The 9,929-nt window shown below is 41.7% G+C and overlaps 1 protein-coding gene across 3 annotated transcripts in view; it reads right to left on the bottom strand.

Annotated features, from left to right (window-relative positions):
• Positions 1-9,929, bottom strand: part of rcan3 (regulator of calcineurin 3) — a 62,119-nt gene that overhangs the window by 17,931 nt on the left and 34,259 nt on the right. The window lies entirely within an intron of this gene.

Raw genomic sequence — 9,929 nt, 5'->3', positions numbered from 1 at the left:
CCTCACTTACCCTGGAGACAGTTCCCACCTGCCTGAAGACTGCCACCATCATCCCAGTCCCAAAAAGCTCTACAGTGACTGGTCTGAATGACTATTGGCCAGTGGCCCTCACCCCGATAGTTGCCATATGCTTCGAAAAACTGGTCATGACCCACATCAAAACAACAGTTGTGCAGAAATTCAACATCTTTTTTTATTTATTTATAATTTTTTTCATTTATTGTCCAAATTTATTTTAAAGCTGTATCATGCGCACCATTAAAAAAAAACTGCACATGAATGTTGTCTTGTGGGTAAATTCAGCTCCAATAAGTTGCTGCCAAGGGACAAACATTTCAAGTTTCCTTGGAACAATAAGAATATATTAGCGCTCTTTGGAGGAATACACATCTCTGCTGACTTGCACAACGTGTTAACCCTCAGATGATGCCATGGGGAGGATTCTTAGCTACTACCACTCCAAATCAGTGCAATATATGTAAAACTGTTATAATCATGTTTGTGTTTCTTCCAAACAAAACCTGCAGTGCTAACATTAAGGCTGGTATTTACACTGACGCCATTGTAAAGCTCTTCATTACAGGGCAAGCCTTCAAACGGTGCACAAGTATTTTCTGTGGAACCAATGCCTCGTTGAAGGAGCTGAACTGACAGGAGGCGACACTCCTCTGCAACTCCTCTACCATCCCTCGGAGGCTTCTGAGTTCAAGGCAGGGAGCTTGAATCAGTTTACGGCATTTAGGGACCCATTAATCCTCTTACCACCAATTTGTTTATTAGGTATTTTACTGAGGCTGGAGCTTTTTCTTTTCTGCACAACACACAAAGACATCAACTCTAAACAAGCCAGCATATCTACTCAGGCTTACAGAGGCAGCTTTAATCCAAACAGTTACACAGCATTACATAAGGAAGCTTAAACATGCTACACCTACAGTTTTTAACTGAGGACAAAGCATTTTAGACTGATCAATTCCTTCACTCACTATCACTCTAATTCTCCCTAAAGATGCACTTTAACCACATCCTCTGCTGTTCTGGTAGCAGCACCTCTGCAGATGAACATGACAGAAATAAATACGGAGAGTTACAGTAGATACTTGTTGGGTGAGGGTGTTATCATCACAACCATGCAGGACTTCAATCCACGATCACACTGTTTTTAATCTTTCACAAATGGTAACCAACTTCTAAGTGCAAGGGCATGGTAATCCTAGCAAGCCAAATCAAAGGTTACATGACGTTAGTTTTCATGTCCTTGAACATGTTTCAATGTTCATCCAAGGAACTAGAAGTCATTTCAAAGCTGTCCGTCGCAGTTTCATGCAGAAAATGTGAAGCAATTCCTTTGACTCTACTAGTCTGAAAATGTATTATTATTGATTCAAATTACATCAGGAAAGTTGACTCATACGTTACGATATTTCTGAAGCAAGTAGAAAATGACTAGATTACTTTGACAAAGCAAAACAAAAACTTTCAAAGACCGTAGATATCTTTAAAGACTGTACGTGGTAGTTATACACAATACCGCCCAATATGTACCGAGTATGTACCTCACAGATACCAGGCATGTGTATAAGTAACACATGCATACCCTGTAAATAACAGGTATTAGTTATGTAACTTGTATGTATACTGTAGGTATGTATCGGGTACGTGCTACGTAGGTACCCAGTTCATACCCAGTAAGTAGTATCGGGCTCTACTTTGTTTTGGTACCATTGCTACAAATACCAATATTACATGAAATAACTATATTATAAAAACTTATTTTAGTTCACAGTTTATATTCTTTACACCCAACAGACTAGCACTACTGCTGTTTGGTTTTCAACAAATTCTGTCCGACCTGAAATCCATTAGGAAACTCTGACGACTAAATCTTTGTCCTTAAGTAGCATCAGTAACAAACTCCAGTCACAGTCCAGTATGACGGCATTTCCTGCTCATTGTTTTGACCCACAGAACGTGGACCTTTACCTTCCACCGCAAGGCCCTTTTCTATCGCTTCTAATCTTGTCGCTTCATTCTTTTATTGGACTGTAACCAGACCCGCCACCCAGGAGCCGAGCCTTTGTTCTACGTCACCATAACAGACGAGGCTCAAACCTTCATCCGACACACGAGCTCTGGCACTTCTCTTGGGTTTCAGGTCAATATGAACTCCACATCTCCAGCTGCCTGGAGGACAGACTGAGAGGGGGCGAGCACACCTGAGCCTTGACGCTCAGACCCAGGATCGCTCAACCCTGCCAAGGTCCAGATCTGGTTTCCTGTCAGCACAGAACATAATACTTTCACCGTCTACATACACTCTGTCTGTCCGGCCCAACGGTATTATGCAAATACCCATAAATTGTTCAGGCTGATCGAACAGAGCAGAAATATTTAGATGTGGTTCATGCTTGATGGAGCGTTGAAGATGCAGCATGGTCAAGTGAGAAAAAAAAAATACATCAACGCTACAGATATTTAGATTTTATACTCGGTGTGTATCCTTTTTATATTTTCACCAAAACCAGTGGTGGGTACAGTTACGCTAATTCGCTAACAGCGAATAACAGAACACACTTTTTAAATAGTGGAGTTGTGCTTTCGCTAACTTTGGAAACCGTTAGCAAACTTAGCTTAGCTAAATTTGTTTCGCCAACTTTAAGTCCGCGGACAAAATGAACAAGCTTGTTTCTGTCTGTTGTGGGCGTGTCTCAGGGAGTCTGTTAGGCGTGTTATTAGCTTCCTATGTGTACACGTGACGAGACTGGTTGATGCAGCTTCAACTGGAAGGAGACGAAGACGTGACGCAGACTGAGTGACAGTCATCTGAGCGGTTAGTGGTTTAGCATTAGCTTCCACTAACTTTTTTAACCTGTTTGGCAGTTCGCATTAGTGAAGCTAAATTTTTAATTCAATTTAATTCAGTTTATTTATACAGCGCCAAGTCACAGCAGAAGTTGTCTCAGGGCACTGAACAGAAACATTCACATAAATTAGAAAAGCTAATTAGTGTAGTTCTCTATTTAAGGAAGATTGCAGATTGCGCTGAATAGTCACTTCGTGGCAGTCTTCCAGCGAGCACAAAGGCAACAGTGGAAAGAAAAAACTCCCTTTTAACAGGAAGAAACCTCCAGCAGAACCAGGCTCACGACGAGCAGCCATCTGCTTTCACCAGCTGGGTTTGAGAGGACAGGAAGGAGAGACAGACGAACACAGACTGACAGGTCCAGATGTACTTTCTATTGGAGGAAAGACACAAAAACACATGTTAAGTATAGAAATAAGGATAGAAGTAATTACAAATACAAAACGGGTTGAGTAGAGTAAGCAAAGACAGTAGTATAGAGAAGAAATGTGGTCAGTTTGTCCTCCAGAAGTCTAAGCTTATAGCAGCATAACTAAGGGACAGCTCCGGAAACCCAAGCCGACCTCATGTGATTTATCAAAAAGGAAAATCTTAAGCCCAATCTTAAAATTAGACAAGGTGTCAGCCTCAAACTGGAAGTTGTTTCCACAAGAGAGGAGCCTGACAACTGAAAGCTCTGCCTCCCATTCTGCTTTTGGAAACTCTAGGAACCACAAGTAAACCTGCAGGTTTACTTGGTTTACAAGTGCTCTGTCAGGAAAATATGGAACAACAAGATCTGTAATATAAGACGGAGCCAGGTTGTTAAGAGCTTTGTACTTTAGAAGTAAGATTTTGAATTTCATTCTGGATTTGACAGGGAGCCAACGCAGAGAAGCTAAAACTGGAGATATGATCTCTCCTATTAACTCTCATTAAAACTCTGGCAGCAGCATTTTGGATCAACTGAAGACGTTTGAAAGACGTATTTGGACACCCAGATAATAAACCATTGAAATAGTCGAGTCTAGATGTGACAAATGCATGCATCTTTTTTTCTGCATCATTTTTAGACTAGATGTTTATAATCTTAGTGATATTACGCACGTGAAGGAAACAGTCCTGACACCTTTTTTAATGTGGAAGTTAAAATACATCCTGATCAAAAATAACACCAAGGTTTTTAACTTTAGAACTGGAGGCCGGATTAATGTCATCCAGAGAAAATGAAAAACTACTAAATTTATTCCTAAGTTGCTCCGGTCCATAAACCACAAGCTCTGTCTTGTTTCAGCTTAAAAGTAGAGTTAGTGTTTAGTTAGTAGAATATAGGTTAGCAAAGCTAACGTTTTGGTTAGCTGTGCCCACCATCGACCAAAAGTATATTTGAATCTTTTTTGTCTCAAAGTATCCTTCATAAAACCCATGGAGCGTCTTACACGGGCAGAAGGAACAAGTGAAAACCGTCAAAAACAACAACAAAATCCATCTGTTTTGCTGAACAACAAATCGAAGCTCAGTCAATAGAAACACCTCCTGCTTTGTGTGACCGACGAGCCTGAGAAGAGACATGTGTAACAAGTCCCAGAAAAACAGGGACAGACGGGCGGACGAGAGGACAAACGGAAAGTGACCCGGGCAGATGGAAATTTCTCCTGAGTTCTTTGCGATGTGTGTGTGTGTGTTTGCTGACAGTGATGTTTTGAGGCCTGTGAGTTCGCTGACTCACTATTGTGGTTGAAGTGTTGAACTGTGGAGCGTGTGACTGTGTCAGTGTTACGACAGTCTTGTGTTTATGGGAGGCAGAAGCTAAACTTGGCTGTTTTTTTTTTTATTTTTATTGTTTGCAGTGCAGCTTCTGCAGTGTTATCATGGCTATAACCTTTCAGAACACATGCAGATAACTAACTAGCTTGTCAAATTAGTAAATAAAAGCCCTTTCATGACTGGGATTTAAACTAACGTTATCTCGTGCTGAAAATTTTTTGGAGGTGTAGCCATTTTAGTGAAATCTTGAAAATAACGTTAGGTGCAACCTCATACAATATTGCAAGATGCCATGCTCAAAGTATGCACTGCAAATGACTATCAGCTACAAGCACATCAAATGTTAGCTCAATATCTGTAAAATTCACAGAATGAAAGCCATTTTTATGTTTTTATGGTCAGTTGGCTGCTGACGCCATCTTTAATTGGGTTAGCTGTAAAAGTTTATAAGTTGTAAAGGTACATTCAGCGGTTGCTGTCTGAAAGTTTGATTAAAATCTATCCTGTGGTTCAAGAAATGTTTTGCTAACAAAAAAAGAGGGTTGATGCCAACAGTTTTTGCTAAAAAACAACAACAACATTATTGTCCACCTTTCACCTTTAGCCGGCGGGCGATAAAACAACCTGATGTATAAATGTCAGCATTAAATCAAACTTGCGAGGTAAATTTAAACTTAATTGATAAACTCTCAAATCAAGAAGTATTTGGATTCTTTTAACAGCTTACCTCCCTATCAATCTGGTTTCAGAAAACAACACAGCACAATGACTGCTTCAATGAAGGTTTTTAATGATGTCACTGAAACACTATGGATTATTGTGCTGCACTTTACTTAGATCTGTCTAAAGCTTTTGACACTGTGGACCATAACATCTTATGTCATAAGCTTTCAGAAGTTGATTTCTCAGTTCACACTATTGGTTGATTCTCTAATTCTCTCTCAGAACTGAGACAATCTGTTCAATATAATGGCACTTCCACTAATTATCTAACTGTTAAAGAGAGTGTACCACTAGGTTCAGTCTTAGGCAGGGCTTAATTTGTAAACAGATCAATGCCAGAACGCAAATAGCTGTATCATGCACATCTACGTTTATCTACATTTGTAAGCTCAAATAATAACTCAGCTACAGCCCCAAATCTCAAATGAGTTGAAAAGGAGGCACCGTAGATGCATTCCCGTCTCCCTGCCAGCTGTACTCGAGTGCCTGACCAATGAGATCCTGGAAATGGCAGGAAACACGGCTCATGATGGCAAAAGGACCTGCAGCTGGCTGTCCGAAGTGACGAGGAGCTCAGCAGGCTTCTGGGAGGAGTGGACATCGCTCTGGGAGGAGTTCAGCCCAGCATTTGGGTGGTCCTGAAGCCCGGGGGAACCAAGAGGCGGCAGATGGATTGGACAGCATCTGCGGCCAGTTTCTTAGGATCCACTGTGGGATGAACGTTTACAAGAGATCCTTCCTGCCTACAGCATCAGTATCTAACATCTCTTAATGAAACAAGGATAACAAGTTACAACATTTAATTTCCCTTTGGGATTAATAAAGTATTTTTGAACTGAATTAAACACTCTGCTTCTATCAAATGGAACAGTCAAGTAAGTCAGGCTCGGAAGCAACTGTCCCTGCTCGTTGTCACTCCACATGTGAAACCTCCAGGCGCATGCCTGCGGCTGTGAGCTCCTGACCGCGTATGACACAACAGCCTTCTCGGCACTTATCCCACCACTCTTTCAGGGGCGGAGATTTCTTTAAGGGTAGATATGGAAATGCTTCACTTGAAGAGGCAGATTGTGGCTTTTGTGTTTAAAATTAGTGTTCATGTAATTATTTTCAATTTACATGTCCAATATAAGTTTTATTCGTTCAAGGCAGTCATATTTGTTCATAACTTTATCATTAATAAGCCTGAGAGCTTCTGGATTTATTATTAACATTTATTTAACCAGGGAAATCCCATTGAGATCATAGATCTCTTGTGCAAGGGAGGCCTGGGCTTGAAAGCACCATAACATGCATGTTTTTGATCTGTGGGAGGAAACTGGAGTACCCGGAGGAAACCCACACATGCACGAGAAGAACATGCACACTCCACACAGAAAGACCCCAGGTCCAACTGGGGATTGAACCCAGGACCTTCTTGCTGTGAGGCAACAGTGCTAACCACTGAGCCGTCATGCTGCCGGATCCAAGCCGGATCCTAGCAAACAGTTACCGGAAGCACCCTGTCAAAATAAGCGCGTTCCCAGTTTTTGTTCCGGCAGGATCCGGCTCAAATTAAGCCCTGGTCTTAGGACCCATCCTCTTCACAATCTGCACAAGTAATGTAGGTCAGAGCATCACTGATGCATCCTTACATTTATTGTTGAAATAAAACATGAAGCCCTCCGGATAGAGGGCGAAACGTCTCTATAAAAAATAAACTGTCCAGATGACCTGACTGAGAATTATTGGATTTGATACCTGGATGATTGAGAATGAACTTTGTTGCTTTGAACTAAATCTAAGGTTTTCCAGCTTCTACGGTCTGTATTCGACATCATCCAGTCAGATTTGTTCCATCTCATGTTTGTGCTAAATGCTGATAAAAACAAAGGGATGTTGTTTTCAAACAGGAAGTCATTCCCAGCAGTCCTCCCTTCTATTTTATCTTCGAATGGTGTTCCTATTGAATTTGTCGATTCTTATAAACACTTGGGCGTTTGGATTGATTCGCATCTTTCTTTTAAGCCCTATGTCGAAAACTTGGTAAGGAAACTGAAAGTTAAACTGGGTTTCTTTTTCAGAAACAGATCCTGTCTAACTCTGAATGCTAGGAAACAACTTGTAACTGTGACTTTCCTTCCCTCTGTTGATTACAGTGACATTATTTACATGAACGCTCCTACAAGAACCCTGCAGATGTTGGATGCTGTCTATCATGGTGCGCTAAGATTCACAACTGGCTGCAACTATCGTACCCACCACTGCACCCTGTATTCACTGGTTAACTGGTCATCATTAACTTCACATAGACTCACTTGTACATTTTCATCTTTAAATCACTTCTTGGTCTGCTGCCTTCATACATCTCCTCCTACATGTCTCTGCGTGAGTGCAGCTACAGCGTGCGCTCAGGACATTATTACCTGCAGTGTTCCCTCAGTGAAGACTGAACTAGGCAAAAGGGCCTTCTCCTACTCCGCTCCTGTTTCCTGGAATATTTTGCAAAAACATCTGAAGCTCTTGATCTTGACCTCTCTAAGTGGCATCTTGTTAAGTTCCCAGTAAAAACCAACATAGACATGTTTCCGTTTCTAGTGTTTTACATAACGTGGCTGGTTTTTTTCCTCAGTTTTTGCTGTTTTTTTGTTTTGTTTTTATTTAATTTCCTCTATATACTTTTTATTTTACATGCATTTTATATGACTGTCTACTATTGTTCGTTCCTCTTCTGTTGTTTGTTTAAATCAGGTCTCTCTTGTAAATGTGTCCACGTGGCTCAGTGAGACTAACCTGTATAAATAAAGGTTGAATGAAAACTGTAACGTCTTGCATCACCATCTGCGCTCCGGCAAAGATTCGCCGCCTGCCAACTTGCAATGACCTTCAGCATGCGTCCTCTGCCACCACGAGCTGATGTCAGTAGACGCTCCACGTAAAGATGGTGTTGTGACCACCACCTCAACCTGCAGCGCTGGCCTCGCCGTTCCTCCTTCCAGCAGCTCGTCTGTTTGCTCTCAAGTGGAACAAGAGTGTGCCACAGCAACCTGTCCTGTCCTCGGCGTCTCTGTTTGACTCAATAATGACACAACCAGCAGGGACAGATCCAAGCTGTTTCAACAGCGTCAAAACAACCTCTGCAACGCCACAGCCTCTAATTTTAAACCTTCCATTTGTTGTGTTTTTTTCCTATTTCCTGCCTAATCTTTCCTTGAAACGTCTATGAATAGAAACCCGCGCATTGGTTCGCCTATTATTACTTCTAATCTTCAGATTTAGGTGCAATAATAAAAACATGGGCCTCAGACGGGCTTGGATCTTATTGAATGATAATAAAGAACAAACGCAGGCTGACAGGGAGGTTTCAATCAGAGGATGTCCCCCCTGACACATGCCCTGCTTTAATCTCCCTCCCACCCCCCTGCAAGGTCTCTACCACTGACTGTGTGCCAGTAACCAGGATTAGTTGTGTTCTTTGCACAATTCGAAAGTCATCCTCTCTGTCTGCGCTTTTATTTTTTAGGCTAAATCTAGAAAGAGGTGGACGGACGGGTGCAGTATGACAGGAAGTTAGAATGGATAACAAAAAGGTCCTCAATGGGATGTTTTTATTAATATAGTAAGAAACTAAATCTGCCAAATTTGTTTTTCTCATATCAATGGTTGATGTGTCCTTCAATTCCAAAGCTGCTAACTGTGTTTACATACAGAAACAGCCAAAGTGAGTGGAAAAAGGTAAACCGTGATGCCATCCACTGGGAGTGTTTTCAACCCTCAGATGTTACGTGTGTAAATAAAAGTGCTTTGTTTACACTGGGCGCGTACCCGCAGTTCAGGGCTACCGTTGACATTTATGGAAAACCACTGGAGTAAACTCTTTCACCATTTGATCTAGTTTTAAAAAAAAACATATTTTGTGTTTGTCTTCATGGTTTGCAATGAGCAGCTTCAAACTCTTAATGAGCCAGAAAACACAGGGTGTCGGACTTCTTCTCCTTGGATGTTCTGCAGTGGTTAGAAGCTGCAATGAGAGCTGGGAGCAGCAGCTGGCTCGCTGTGTGTGTGTGTGTGTGTGTGTGGGGGGGGGTTATACACAGCCCAGGCTGAGTCAGTGGTCAGCTCTCGTTTGTTCTTGTGCTCATGCACGTGGATATTTTCAGTCACACCGAATAACAAACATGCAGGTCATGCCATACACACAAGGCAACATTGTTAGTGATGGGGGTGGGGGGGGTGGGGGTGTCAGGATTTAACCTCTGGGACCATCAGTCATGAGGTCAGCAGGTAAAGTTATCTACTCTCTGTATTTAGAACCGTTTGTGCCTCAACCAGCAAGGTGGAGGTTCTGAGACTCATTTAATGAAGCATCATATTTGTAATGAAAGCTTTGAACACATGACATAATAAACAAACAAACAAATAAATAAATAAATAAATAAATAATCAGGGGGTGTTCAGGGTCCGAAGATATTCACCATGTGTGTTTTCTCTGAAGACAGTTTTTGAAACAACAGTTTCATTAGATTTCCTTCAGCTCCCACTAACCTGCAGTGCTGATGTAAAGGCAGAAACATGAAGGGAGGAGGTTTTAGACTAACACCCCCCCCCCCCCCCCCCC

The sequence above is a fragment of the Nematolebias whitei genome, chromosome 21 (genome assembly GCF_014905685.2).
Source record: "Nematolebias whitei isolate Nwh7 chromosome 21, NemWhi1, whole genome shotgun sequence".
In the NCBI taxonomy this organism is placed as follows: domain Eukaryota; kingdom Metazoa; phylum Chordata; class Actinopteri; order Cyprinodontiformes; family Rivulidae; genus Nematolebias; species Nematolebias whitei.
The sequence above is the reverse complement of the archived record's forward strand: the minus strand, read 5'-3'. Positions and strand labels throughout refer to the sequence as shown.